The sequence below is a fragment of the Elgaria multicarinata genome, chromosome 22 (assembly GCF_023053635.1).
Source record: "Elgaria multicarinata webbii isolate HBS135686 ecotype San Diego chromosome 22, rElgMul1.1.pri, whole genome shotgun sequence".
NCBI classification, from domain to species: Eukaryota; Metazoa; Chordata; class Lepidosauria; order Squamata; family Anguidae; genus Elgaria; species Elgaria multicarinata.
In genome coordinates, this window is record NC_086192.1 from 3,381,699 (window position 1) to 3,394,850 (window position 13,152).

General features: G+C 45.7%; 1 pseudogene; it reads right to left on the reverse strand.

Annotated features, from left to right (window-relative positions):
- The window catches only part of LOC134412774 (maestro heat-like repeat family member 5), a 51,657-nt pseudogene that overhangs the window by 24,946 nt on the left and 13,559 nt on the right, over positions 1-13,152 (reverse strand).

Below are 13,152 nucleotides of genomic sequence, written 5' to 3' on the forward strand. Positions count from 1 at the left end.
GATAAACTTCTCAACACTCTTTGTTTCCATAGTCCCTCCCAGCTCTGTCGCCCTATTTGTATCTTCAAATCTGATTCCCAAATCATTTTCTCTGTATTCTCTCTAAACTCCTTCTCTAACAATATTTTATATATTTCACTCATTAATCCTTTTGAAACTATACTACCTCCTTTTCCTTTCTCCTTACTTACTACTAATTCTTCAAACCTCGTCATCTTTCTGCACATTCTATTATCTTTAATCCACTTTTTATTCCATTGTTCTAATTGACCATATTTTAGCCAAGATAGCTTCTTCTCCTTTAACAAATTTTCCATATCTTCTCTTGTTTTAATATCTCTTACCCAATCCTTTAATTTTATTTTATTTTTCTCTTTTAATATTTTACATAATCTGCCCTTTAGATCCTCTGGAAAATTCTTTAACATTATTATCGGTGCTAAGGGAGAGTTGCTCGGAAGCAGCTTCCCTTTAAATTTACTCCAAATTTCCCATTGAGTCCTCAGGAGTGGATTATCTATACTTCCAACCCACTTTCTTCCTCCATCTTTAAAAAAAACATTCTCCAGATTCATCTCTACCTTACTTATGATTTTTTCTTCCATCCAATATAAATCTCCTACTCCCATAATTGCTTCTACAACATGTCTTAATCTATTTGCTACGTAGTATAATTTTATGTTTGGGAGACCCATTCCCCCCCTTTTTTGGCTTAGGTACCAATTATTTTTATTCACTCTTGCTCTCTTTTCTCCATTACAATATTTATTAATAATATTTTGCCAACTTTTTATCTCGGTTTCTGATATTTTTATAGGTAGCATCCTAAATACAAAATTAATTTTAGCTAATATCTTCATTTTTATCAAAGCTATTCTCCCAAACCAAGATAAATTTAATCTTTTATATTTTTCCAATTTCTCTAGTACCTCCTTCTTTAACCTCGTTAAATTTTCCCTTTCTAAATTCTCTAGATTTTTTGTAATTTTAATTCCCAAATATTTAATCTCGTTCTTAACTTTCAATTCCATTCCCTTAAATTCCCAATCCTTTTCTTCCTTCTTAGTATAGTTAAACAACATCATCTCTGATTTAGACCAATTTATTTTTAACCCTGTAATTTCCTCAAATTCCCTCAACTGATATTTAATTCTTTCTAATTTTCTTAATGGATTCTTAATGGTCAATAAAGTATCATCCGCAAACATGTTTAGCTTTATTTCCCTTACCTCTCCAATTCCTTCTAATTCTTTATCCTCCCTTAGTGCCTTCGCCAAAACTTCCATAACCATTACAAAAAGGACCGGCGAGAGCGGACATCCTTGTCTTGTTCCTCTGGCTAGTCGTATCTTTTCAGTAAGTCCGTCATTTACCACCACTACCGCCGTATTTTGGGAATATAGCTGTTCTATTACATTTTTAAATTTATTTCCAAATCCCAATTTATCTATAATACTCTTTAGTGCCTGCCAGCTCACACAATCAAAAGCTTTAAAAATATCTAATGCCATAATACCTGCCTTAATATTTGCTTTTTTTATTACATTTATTACATTTAAGACTCTACCCACTAAATTATGCATATGTCTTCCTACCACAAACCCACATTGATCTGCTCCTATATATTCTGCCAAAAATTTATTTAGTCGTTTGGCCATAATAGATGTAAAAATTTTAGCATCCTGATTTATTAAAGAAATAGGTCTATAAGAATCGGGATTAGTCAAATCTTTATCTGGTTTTGGGATCAGAATTATCACTGAATGTTCCCATGATTCAGGTATCTTCTCTCCTGATAATATCCTATTATAAAGTTCCATTAATTTTGGAACTAAACAATCTTTGAAGACCTTATAATATTCTGGACCCAAACCATCTGCTCCTGGTGATTTACCCACTTTTAACTTATCAATAACCTCTTCAACTTCTCTTTGAGTTATTACTGACTCCATTAACTCCTTATATTCTGATTTTATTTCCTTCTTTATAAACCTTCCAATATACTCCTCCACCTTTTCTTGTTGAATTTCTTTACCCTTGTACAATTCCTGCACTCTGGGAGGATCGAGAAGAGATCCTGGTCCTCCTCGGTGTGACAAGATGGATTCATAGATATACCATCTATGAATCAATTTTAACATGAGTTCCCTATTTCTATATGATACTGTTTTAAATGGACATCTGTCTTCTAGTTTTGTTATATAAAAAAGGGAAATAATAATAATGAGAAGAAGTCAATAAAGTTTCCTCCCCCACCGCTGAACAGAAAGGTACATTGGGGCAATTCAGAGTGAGTACTCAAGGGATAATTAGCAGGCTAATCACCAACTCTGGGCCACCACGAGAAGATAAATCCAAGGTTGCCTAGCCAGAAAGTAACCTCAAGCTCTTACCAAAAGACAGATCACATAAATCACTCCAACTCTTGAAATATACTAGATTGTCTCACTTACTATACACTCCTGGTACCCTAGAAGGCTGCTCCTGACTGGCAAAGATAGGTGACGCTTAAAATAGCGAGATGCGGTCTTTTTCAAGGGAACCAGATGAAAATGCAAGACTTTTAGCCTTGGGTGTCTTACAAGGCACATATGCCATCAATAACAGCAGCAGATCTGAGGAGCACTGCTTCAACCTAACCTTCCTTATCCATAAGCCATGCATTTCCCCCTAAAGGACAAGAGTGAGGACCAGAGATGGACCTCCTCCAGGAGAATCTTCTCGACTCTTGGGGCCACAACTGTGAAGGCCCTGCTCCTGGCCTGGCAGAACTAACACAGAGCAGGCTTCTCCTGCCAGATAATCATAACTGGCGGAGGGATTCAGACACTGGAGCCATGCCATGAATGGCTTCAAAGGTTAATATTAGGACCTTGAATTGAGCTTGGGAACATGCAAGAAGCCAGTGCAGTTCTGGTTCCAGCCAGAAGGCAGACTGAAGCACTCTGCATTAACTTAAACTTCAGATGGTGCAACAGTCAGTTCTAGAGGTTCCAAAGGCCTAGAGAGGATCACGTGGCAAGATTCTGTTCTCTAGAAAGGGATGTGCCAGGCCATACTCCAGCCACTGTCACGCTACCTGTCTCTCCCAAAGCAGGGTCCAGCAAACCCACAGAAGGTGTGGCTGTTGCAGTGCGGTAAGAGACACCCAAGTGATTCCAGGTAAATCCAGTCCCCGTCCCCACCATCCCCTCCACCTTCTCTAAAAGGGCCATGTGTGTATTGTATATCACATCTGCCTGTAAAGCCATATGCAGCATTAATGCCCTGCTTGGGAGATTCCCAGAGGTACCCTTCTGCCCACGTTTGGACTAGATGGACTAGATGGACTGGCTGACCTACCCAGAGAGGAGGTTCTCATGATCTTTTGACCTATACCTTGGGTCAGAATTTTGAAACCCTCCTTAGGTTTCAAAATGAGGCATAGATATATTATTGTGGAACCCACAGGTACTTCTGGCAATTGTCCCCACTTGACAGAATCAATTCCAGGGGAATATCCAGTGTGCTGTGACTGGATTATTTCAGAAGGAATCTGTTTACCTTACAATGGAATATGTGGGCCGGGAAATCGCGTGCTGCATGCTCCATGCAAGAACTACCAGGGTATGTGGAGCAAATTGCATCTCATTTCAATATATTTTGTATGCATATTCAAAGAGATTTTATAATGACTCTCTATTATGCAGAATTTCATGGTGCACCTCTTCCAACTTTAGGGGAAAATTGACTTGATCATGCTCTGGTGTTGAGTCTTCAGTGATTTGTGCTTTTAGCTACTCATTGCTACCAGTCGCTTCTTATAACATATCATCCCACCCTCTTATGACCTAGACCTTGGGGCAGGATTTCCTGCCCCTCCTCCAGTTCACTCTAAGGATGGAAGAACCGATCTATCCCCAGCCCAGCCCGGGTCACCTTCATCTGTGTTCACTCACATCGAAATTCAGATGTTCGGAGACAAACTTTAACAGGTGGCTCGTGCTCTTCACAGCCCGTTCCCGTTCATAGACCTTTTGGGAGTCGATCCAGCCATTTGTGTGCTGCGAGAAAAAAATATATATGAGAGGAGAAAGCATTATCCCTGGTCTGCACACCCACAAACCTTGGGCCACTATTTGGATCCTGCCGGAACTGGGAAGGACACATCTTATATTATATGCTCTTTTATATGCTCTTTTAATTTTATGTGTTTGATTTATATTGTATTGTTGTACTAATGTTGTTCTCTGCCTCGATCCAAAGGGAGAGGCAGGTAAGAAATAATAATAATAATAATAATAATAATAATAATAATAATAATAATAATAATAATAATTTGACATCAAATTGTAAAGAGCAGATATCCCAAAAAGAACAGTTGCAACTGGTTTTGGTTTTTACACATCACTACAATTATAGCCATGTTAGCAATACAGCACACACCTTTTAAAACAGGGATGGGGGAATTTATGGGCCTCCAGATCTTACTGGACTGCAAAGCCCATCATCCCTCACCATTAGCTATGCGGGCTACGGCAGTTGGGAGTTGCAGTCCAACATCTGGAGGATCACACATTTCTCACCCCTGTTTTAAAGGAAAGAGATGTGTGCCTTTAGTATGTGATCATACCAAGGGGCATTTCATTTCTCTCTAACAATAGTCAAGTGAACAGATCCCATGTGCTAGCCAGCTGGACCTGTAAGGTTCTCATCTCTTGAAAATAAACATTTTGGCACCAGGATGTGGCCTGTGGCTGGAGCCCTTTGGGGTGGGATGGAGCTGGGGGTAAGGCTTGTGGGTGGAACTTCCAAATTCAGGGGCAGTCTACCTCTGAGTCCCAGTGGCTGGGGGAGTGGGACAGCCAGGGACAGACACTGCCATCATGGGGGAAAGAATCTTGCTGCAATTTATAAATCCTCAAAGCAATTTCTTTCTCTCTCGGCCCACCGTTAGGTTCCTCGCTATCTCATATTTTGGACTTGACCCACGCCAAGGCTGCAAAAAGGGTTGGCCGGCAAAGGAAGGACCACCGCACAAAAGGCACCGTGGTTGAGGCAAAGAAGATAGTGGGGCTATTGTTAAAAAGGCCCCGATCTTAGCCTGCGCAGGGGCCTGAATGGAAGATGGCCCGGGCAGCGGAGACCCCGCTTGAGCTTCCCGGAGCAAAAAGGGCGACAGAGGTATCATGCGGAATAATTTCAGCAGTATGTCCTGCATAGGAGCTGCTGTTCCTCCGCGTCAGACATCTAGAGAGCTCCCATACTATCAATATATCCTGCAGCGCCTCCAAAGTGGGAGTTTCGGACACCAAGCCGGTGAGCATATTCTGGAAGGCAGCGACGGTCTGTTGGTAATAATCCTGAAAGGAAAGAAGGAAAGAAGAGTCGGCATTCCAAAGCCTGCATGGTGGAAGACCTGGGGAGGCGTCCCTAGGGGCGGCCTGCTATTAACACCCTGTCTAGCCTGGCTATCAGGCAGGAGCCTTTCCCAACCGTCCCTAACGAGGCCCCCATCTTGGCTGTGGCGCTTTGGTGCTGCAAGGCACCTGGTTCCTGCACTTGCGTTCCTTCCTGGCATCTGCATGGGAAGGAACGCAAGTGTGAACTTTCCCCGTGGCGCTGAGGGAGAAAGGAACGAGGGGGCAGGGAACGAGGCAGCCAGGGGCAGTCAGGAGGAGGAGGAGAGGGGCGCCGGGCGCCCGAACCACCTCACGTCCCTCTGACCTCGGGCTGGCTGCCCGAGGTCAGTGTAGGAGTACAGTGCAGGTGCCAGGCGGACCTCTCTGGGGCGCTCATTCCACAGCCAGGGTGCCACAGCGGAGGAAGCCCTCCTCCTAGTAGCCACCTGCTTCGCTTCCTTTGGCAGGGGCTCACGGAGAAGGTCCCTGTAGATGATCTTAAGGTCTGGGCAGGTACATATGGGAGGAGGCGTTCCTTCAAATAACCTGGCCCCAAACCGTTTAGGGCTTTGAATGTTAATACCAGCGCTTTGAATCGGGCCCGGACCTGGACTGGCAGCCAATGAAGTTGTAAAAGGACTGGCGTGATGCGATCCCACCGGCCAGTCCCTGTTAGTAAACGGGCTGCCCTGTTTTGTACCAGCTGAAGTTTCCGGACCGTTTTCAAAGGCAGCCCCATGTATAACGCATTGCAGTAATGCAAACGATTATTATTTTCTACGGGGCACAGGGTTCTCCTGATCTCCGCCCCCTTGCCTGTCCAGCCTATGGCGACCAATCCTACAACTAGCCATGGGCTGTGACAAAGAAGTCAGGTTAAGTGCCTGAACTTCTTTCAGCGGAGTTTCCTGGGTTTGCCCCCGGATGGTTTCGCAATGGCGGCTGTTCCACGGAGCTGTCGTGCCACTACTGCGAAGCCACCCCGGGGCAAACCCTTCATGCAGACGTGCCCTAGAATTGCCCAGGAGTGAACTTGCAGTGTACTATACTCTGCCACTGAGCTGAAGCCTTTCCCCGTTGCCAGAGCAGCGGGGTATGGATGGACATCATCCTGTCTCCGGGGTGTGTGGCTGGGGCCCTGATGGGCCTCAGAGTGTAGCTCAGCCTCCCCCAAATCCTTTCACCTGCCCATCTTTCAAGGCTGCCCCACCCACCCTTTGCTCCAATTTGACCCCTCGAGGTGGAACATTGAGTCACCTGCGATTGGACCGGATGAGTTGGACTGCCGGCTCTCAGCCTCATCATCTTCAAGGCGGGCAGAGAGAAGACTTTTTTGACACTTTTGCTCACCAGCTCGGACCTCACCTCCGAGTCCAGTGACGGCCTCAAGGAACTGATGAGAAGGAAACCAGAGGAAGGGGGAAAGAGTTAATGGGGGAAAGCTCCCCCCCGCCCGGGAGAAGCGCCGGTTCAACAGCTGAGCAATTATAAAGCCAGGATCTAAGACGGCAGGGACAAGAACTTTCTAGAAAATAGAACCCCAGGAGGAAATGGCCATGCAAAAGGGAGCCCCCGATATATTGGGCAGTGGGTGTGTTCTCATGTTGACATGGCTCCTCATTCCTAAAGTATTTAACAGTTCAGAATTTCAATGTGTGGTACAATAGCAAAATTATATGGCTTGGCACCAAGTCCCAGTATTGAGGTCAATTCAATACATGCCCAATATCCCATACAGCGGGCGAGAAAAGAGGTACCGTGCCTAATCAATCGGTACAGTTGGAGGGGATGATGATGATGGGATATTTTATTTATTTATTACATTTATATACCGCCCCATAGCCGAAGCTCTCTGGGCGGTTCACAAAAGTTAAACACAGTAAACATTAAAAAGGTATACAAAATTTTAAACCATCAAAAACGTAAGAACAACAGCATAAAAACAACAGCATCCATTTAAAAAACAACAGTTCTGGGGTCCATTAAAAGACTAACTGAGTGTTGTTCAATGCTGTTCAATGCCTGGCAGGAGAGAAAAGTCTTGACCTGGCGCCTGAAAGATAACAGTGTGGGCGCCAGGCGAGCCTCGTCGGGGAGATCGTTCTGCAGTCGGGGGGCCACCACCGAAAAAGCCCGTATGCCAATAGTCGAGGGGATGCCAGTATTCAAGGCAATAAGCCTGTGTGCACCAGTTGCTGGGGAACATGGGTGGGAGGGTGCTGTTGCACCATGTCCTGCTTGTTCATCGCTGGCCGACGGCTGGTTGGCCACTGTGTGAACAGAGTGCGGGACCAGATGGACCCTGGGTCTGATCCAGCACCAGGGCACTTCTGATGTTCTAATGATGGCAATAATAGGTAAGGAAGTGGCATTTTTAGTTGTAGGATGCAAGAGGAGCCCGATCCAGAGGGTCAAGGAGACAGAGAACAAGCAAATCCCCAGTACATACGTCATGCAGGTGACTGTTTTCATGGCCTGATGGAGGACATTAATGGAGAATGATCCCAGCGGCTCTTCTTCAATAACTCTCTGTTGTGGGGAAACACAGGATGACACAGCTCTAGAGACACCATCAACACCTTCGTTGGGACGGAATTCTATCCTAAACCCACCCCCAGTCCATCTCCCTCAGCGGCACCTTTTCCAGTTAAAGGGTCACCGTTTACGGCTGGTGCTGACGTGGGAGAGGCGGAGCATCACCCCTCCGCTTGGGGCAGAGCTCTGCTCCCCCACAACCCAGCCTAATTTGGGTCTTTAAGGAACTGGCACTTCCCAGGTTGCTGCCTGCAGAAAGCACGGACCCTCTGATGGCTTTTGGCACCAGCTGGCAATGGTATGCCATGGAGGTTATGTTTTTTGTTTTTAAAGGGTTTTTCTGTTTAGTCCACATTCGTGTGTGATTGTGATCAGATCCATGTGTGCAGCTTTAGCACCTTATATGTCAGGGAGAAATCAGGCATGCTCATTGCGCATTGAAGTCAAGAAATGGGCAACACATTCAAACAAACATATACTAAAGTAAACAAATGCTTCTCTTCTAGGTGCCTGTTTAGCCCGACCTAAATGTGCATATTCGTGTTTCAAGACAAGGTGTTTCAGGAGACATGGCCAGTCCCCCTGTTGCATCCTCCTCTGCTGCCCCATTCCTTTCCCCCCCTCCGATTTGTCTCTTGTATGAATCTGCGGAGCTCTGCATATAAAATTTATAGCTTCCCTCATCTCTCCTCTGTAACATCGTATCATCGTATACACATATATGCACATGTGGACATTAATAACTGCACTACAAAAAAAAATAAAAATTCAGGAGCTAAATCGCTGTTGCCACTGCAGTGTCTTGCCTAAATTCGGATCAATGAAAATTCGGGTTTATATTCAATGAGGAGCAATCCCGTTGTCGTATAGACGGGGGCTAGGATACCATTTGGTCTAGGACTTACTCCTATTATCTGGAGTAAATATTTCTAGGGCAGACTACAGATCTTACGTTGTTGTCTTCTCCTGAGTTCCACCCTCTATGGCCTCCTTGGCTTGCTTCTTGATACCTTCCATTGTCTTTGTGACACTCATCTAAATTTTGGTGTTGCCTGACTCCTCTATTATCACTCTGTGACACCATTCACAGCTGACTGCTGGGTATTATCTGGGGCTGATTTTCTAGGAGCCCACTTGCGTTTTGCTTACCGTAATGCAAATGGCCAGTTCCGATTTCTGGGGCAAATGGGCATCTTCCCTGTTGGTGCGCTGAAGTGCTGTGCAGATCATGATCACAGATCTCAGAAAGACTGTTTTCATAGCCTCATCCTGGAAGGAGGGGAAATTAGAAGACATTCAGGTGGAACACACACACACACACACACACACGCACGCACAAGTAATACACAGTGGCGGTGAGGAGAGAATAAATCATGGAATATATTAGAGAGGGAGACAGATAGTTTTGCCTTAACTGGGAATGGCGGGAGAGGAGACGTAATTTCACAATTGTGACCCTTCTATTGGTTCCCCAAAGTCACGATTTCACAGTGGGCGTTGAAACCCGCTCACTTTGGGAGTCCACATTTTGGGTTTGCCATGAAAATTTGAGAAGAATTATATTATTATTATTATTATTATTATTATTATTATTATTATTATTATTTATTGCATTTTTATACCGCCCAATAGCCAAAGCTCCCTGGGTGGTTCACAAAAACTAAAACCATTCAAAGTATAAAACAAACAGTATAAAAACATGATATAAAATACACATTAAAACTGATTAAAAACATACCATACATGATTAAAACATCTTTAAAACATCCTTAAAACGTCCTAAAAAACGTTCTAAAATTCCACTGGATGGGCCTGCCGGAATAGATCGGTCTTTATTGCTTTTTTAAATTCTAAACGACGGTCAAGTTGACGAATCTCCTCCGGCCGGCCGTTCCACCGTCTGGGAGCAGCAGAGGAAAAGGTCCTCTGGGTAATTCCTGTCAGCCTCGTTGTGGCTGGCTGAAGGACATTCTTCCCAGAGGACCTGAGTGCGTGGGGCGGATTGTACGGGAGAAGGCGATCCCGCAGGCAGCCTGGACCCAAACCACGTGGGGCTTTATACACAGAGACACACACCACTCTTCTATAAAACAAAAAGCTACAAAATCCTGCCATGAAATTTGGATTTCAAATCTCCTGGACTTCGTGTGTGTGTGTGTGTCTGTGATTGTTCCAATTCTGCTTCAGATTTAAGCACCACAAAGATTAATACAGAGGGCCTAAAAGGGGGGGGTGCTCCTGGGGGCTGCCTTCACAGCACTGGGTTGGTGCCGCCCCCTCCTCAACCCTGCGTTTCCCCTCTCCTGAGGTGGCATCGGGTAGTCCTGATGCTGAGGAGGCAGCGTGGGGGTTTCTGGGTGGCCATCCTGCCCCCCCCCCCCGGCTAAACGGAGACGCTTTGAAGCTGGAGGCTCCTTCCACCTGCATTTGCCTTCCTTCCCGGGGGTTGCACAGAAAAGAAGGCAAGTGAGATTTCTCAGATGGGGGTTGACTGGTCCTCCCAACTTATCCTCTTGATTTCTTTTTTTAAAAAAAAGAAATGGGGGGGGGGGAGAAAGGAACAAGGCCGTTCCTCCTGGGGGGGGGAAGCAACGGGGCTGTCCCTCCCCCACTTTTTTATTTAAAGATCCCAAAATGCAGAGCTCAGCATATTCAGACGGAGGTTGACCAGTCCACCCATTTATATTTATATTTGTTTCTGCAGAGCTCTGCAGATTTAGATGATTAAAAATAAAAGGGGAGGAGAGGAATGGCAATGCTCCTCTCCTCCCCCCCCCCATTTTATGGTTTCTTTTAGGGTTTGTTTTTAATTTTTAAGAGCCTCGGAGCCGCCTCCACTGACAAAAAAGTCGGATTTCTTTGGAGCGGATTTTCCAGGGTTTGCCCCCGGATGGCTTTGCATTTGCGGCTGCGTCATCTGTCCGAAAATGGAAAGATGTGTATTTACGGCGGTGTAAACAGCGGTATAGACAAGCCCCAGGTCCCGGTGCCAGCCCTGCCCTCTTCTTAGTGGAAGGCGACCAATCACTGGTTGCCTTCCACCAGGATCCGGCCCCGGATTGACGGCAGAACGACGTTACACGGCGGAAGTGCCGTGTTGATGTCGCTCCCTTTGAAAAAGTCAGGGTCAATTCAAATAGCAGCATGGTGCGGAATCCCCACGGTGGCTGCGAACCTGCGCCAATATCATCTAATCGACGGCCACAGATTCACAGCCAACACAGGGCTCCCCACCCCACCCCACCCCCGTGTAGATAGCCCCCAGGGCTATCCTCACAAATTAAAAGAACAAATGAAGGGGCTGGAGGGCTGTGTGGGGCCCACACCCCACACCCCAGGCCAACACACAGGCCAGCTACACCTCCCCAGGCCGTGGGATCAGCAAGAGTACCTTGTTTTCGCCCCGGAACAGAAAAAGGATCTCCGAAACAATGAATTGTATCAATGACAGCATCTCTTCTGGCTTTGCCCCCAAGGCTGCTTGTCCATAGCATAAAATCAGGGACGTTCGAATCTGCCTTTCAGACAGATTCCTTGACTCCTGGAGCTAAAGGAGGAAAACGATGTATGTGAGAATTTACAGAAGGTTAAGTTCCCGCTTGAGTTAATTTGGACCTTTTTTCATAAATGCCAAGAAGTTAGCAACCGGTTCTAGTTTCAGCTCACGAATATGACTTGTCTTTAAGAGACTCCACATAACAGACACCCCCACACTCATTGAGACGGCGACTAATCTAAAATGCCAGTTGATCTGGTATTATGCCTTGAGTGGTTCAACCCTTAAAGGTGACCTAAAAATAATTATAAATACATACAGAAGCAAAAGCTGCTGAACTCCTTCACGTGGCTGCACCAAAAAGCAGAGGGAGTGGGCAATGGAAGGGAGAGGGAGACCAGGCCCAGAGGAAGGCTACGCTAGTGCTCGTAATGCTAAACTATGGTTTACCGTTACATCCGAACTAGCCCAGTATAAGGCAGTTTCATATGTATATGGATGGAATAGCTAATATCACAATGACTGGGTTCAGACAGCATGATAAACCCCACACAAGGGTTGAGTATGGGTTGAGCGTGGGTTGTCGTTGAACCCACAACATGGGTTGTGTTACAAAGTAGCTTCTGACTCCATTTTGAAGCAGCCAAAACCCCACCTGCAGCAGGAATGAGACTGAGAGTATTCACACAAGGATAGATCAACTAACAGAAGTATAGTAATAGTAAGATCAAGTAATAGAAGTATCGCTTCCAAATCACGTGAGGTACTGGTTCCTCTCTATTCAGGCCTGGTTAGACCTCATCTAGAGTATTGCATCCAGTTCTGGGCTCCACAATTCAAGGAGGACGCAGGGAAGCTGGAGCGTGTTCAGAGGAGGGCAACCAGGATGATCAGGGGTCTGGAAACAAAGCCCTATGAAGAGAGACTGAAAGAACTGGGCCTGTTTAGCCTGGAGAAGAGAAGATTGAGGGGAGACATGAGAGCACTCTTCAAATACTTAAAAGGTTGTCACACAGAGGAGGGCCAGGATCTCTTCTCGATCCTCCCGGAGTGCAGGACACGGAATAATGGGCTCAAGTTACAGGAAGTCAGATTCTGGCTGGACATCAGGAAAAACCTCCTGACTGTTAGAGCAGTGTGACAATGGAACCAGTGACCTAGGGAGGTGGTGGGCTCTCCCACACTAGAGGCCTTCAAGAGGCAGCTGGACAACCCTCTGTCAGGGATGTTTTAGGGCGGATTCCTGCATTGAGCAGGGGGTTGGACTCGATGGCCTTGTAGGCCCCTTCCAACTCTGCTATTCTATGATTCTATGATTCTAAGCATTTTCTGATAGACTTCTTCAAATGCATTCCCCAGAGACAAAGGTGGGGGTAAAATTAAACAGAATTTGAATGCTGGATGGCAAGAGTACATGTTCAGCCCTGTTGCTGGACTCCAGCCTGAGCACGTCTTTAAAGCAAACATTATTGTGTCAAGTCATCTTTTGGAAAGAGAATGTTTTCAGCAAGTACAGCCATCATCCCCAGTCACCCTCTTTTGTTATCTCTCTCTCCCATAGCAAGTAGCATCACTTCCCGTGCTTATGAGAAGTGAGGTCACTGCTTTTCTTCAGATCCTATAAAGACCCTCAGGTTTTAGAGAAGGAGGGCTGGCTCTCTCTCTTTTACCCGAAGCACAGGGCCATACTACCGAATCCTGCTTGCGAGAGCAAGCTGCCATTGGTGAGTGCTTTGCCTC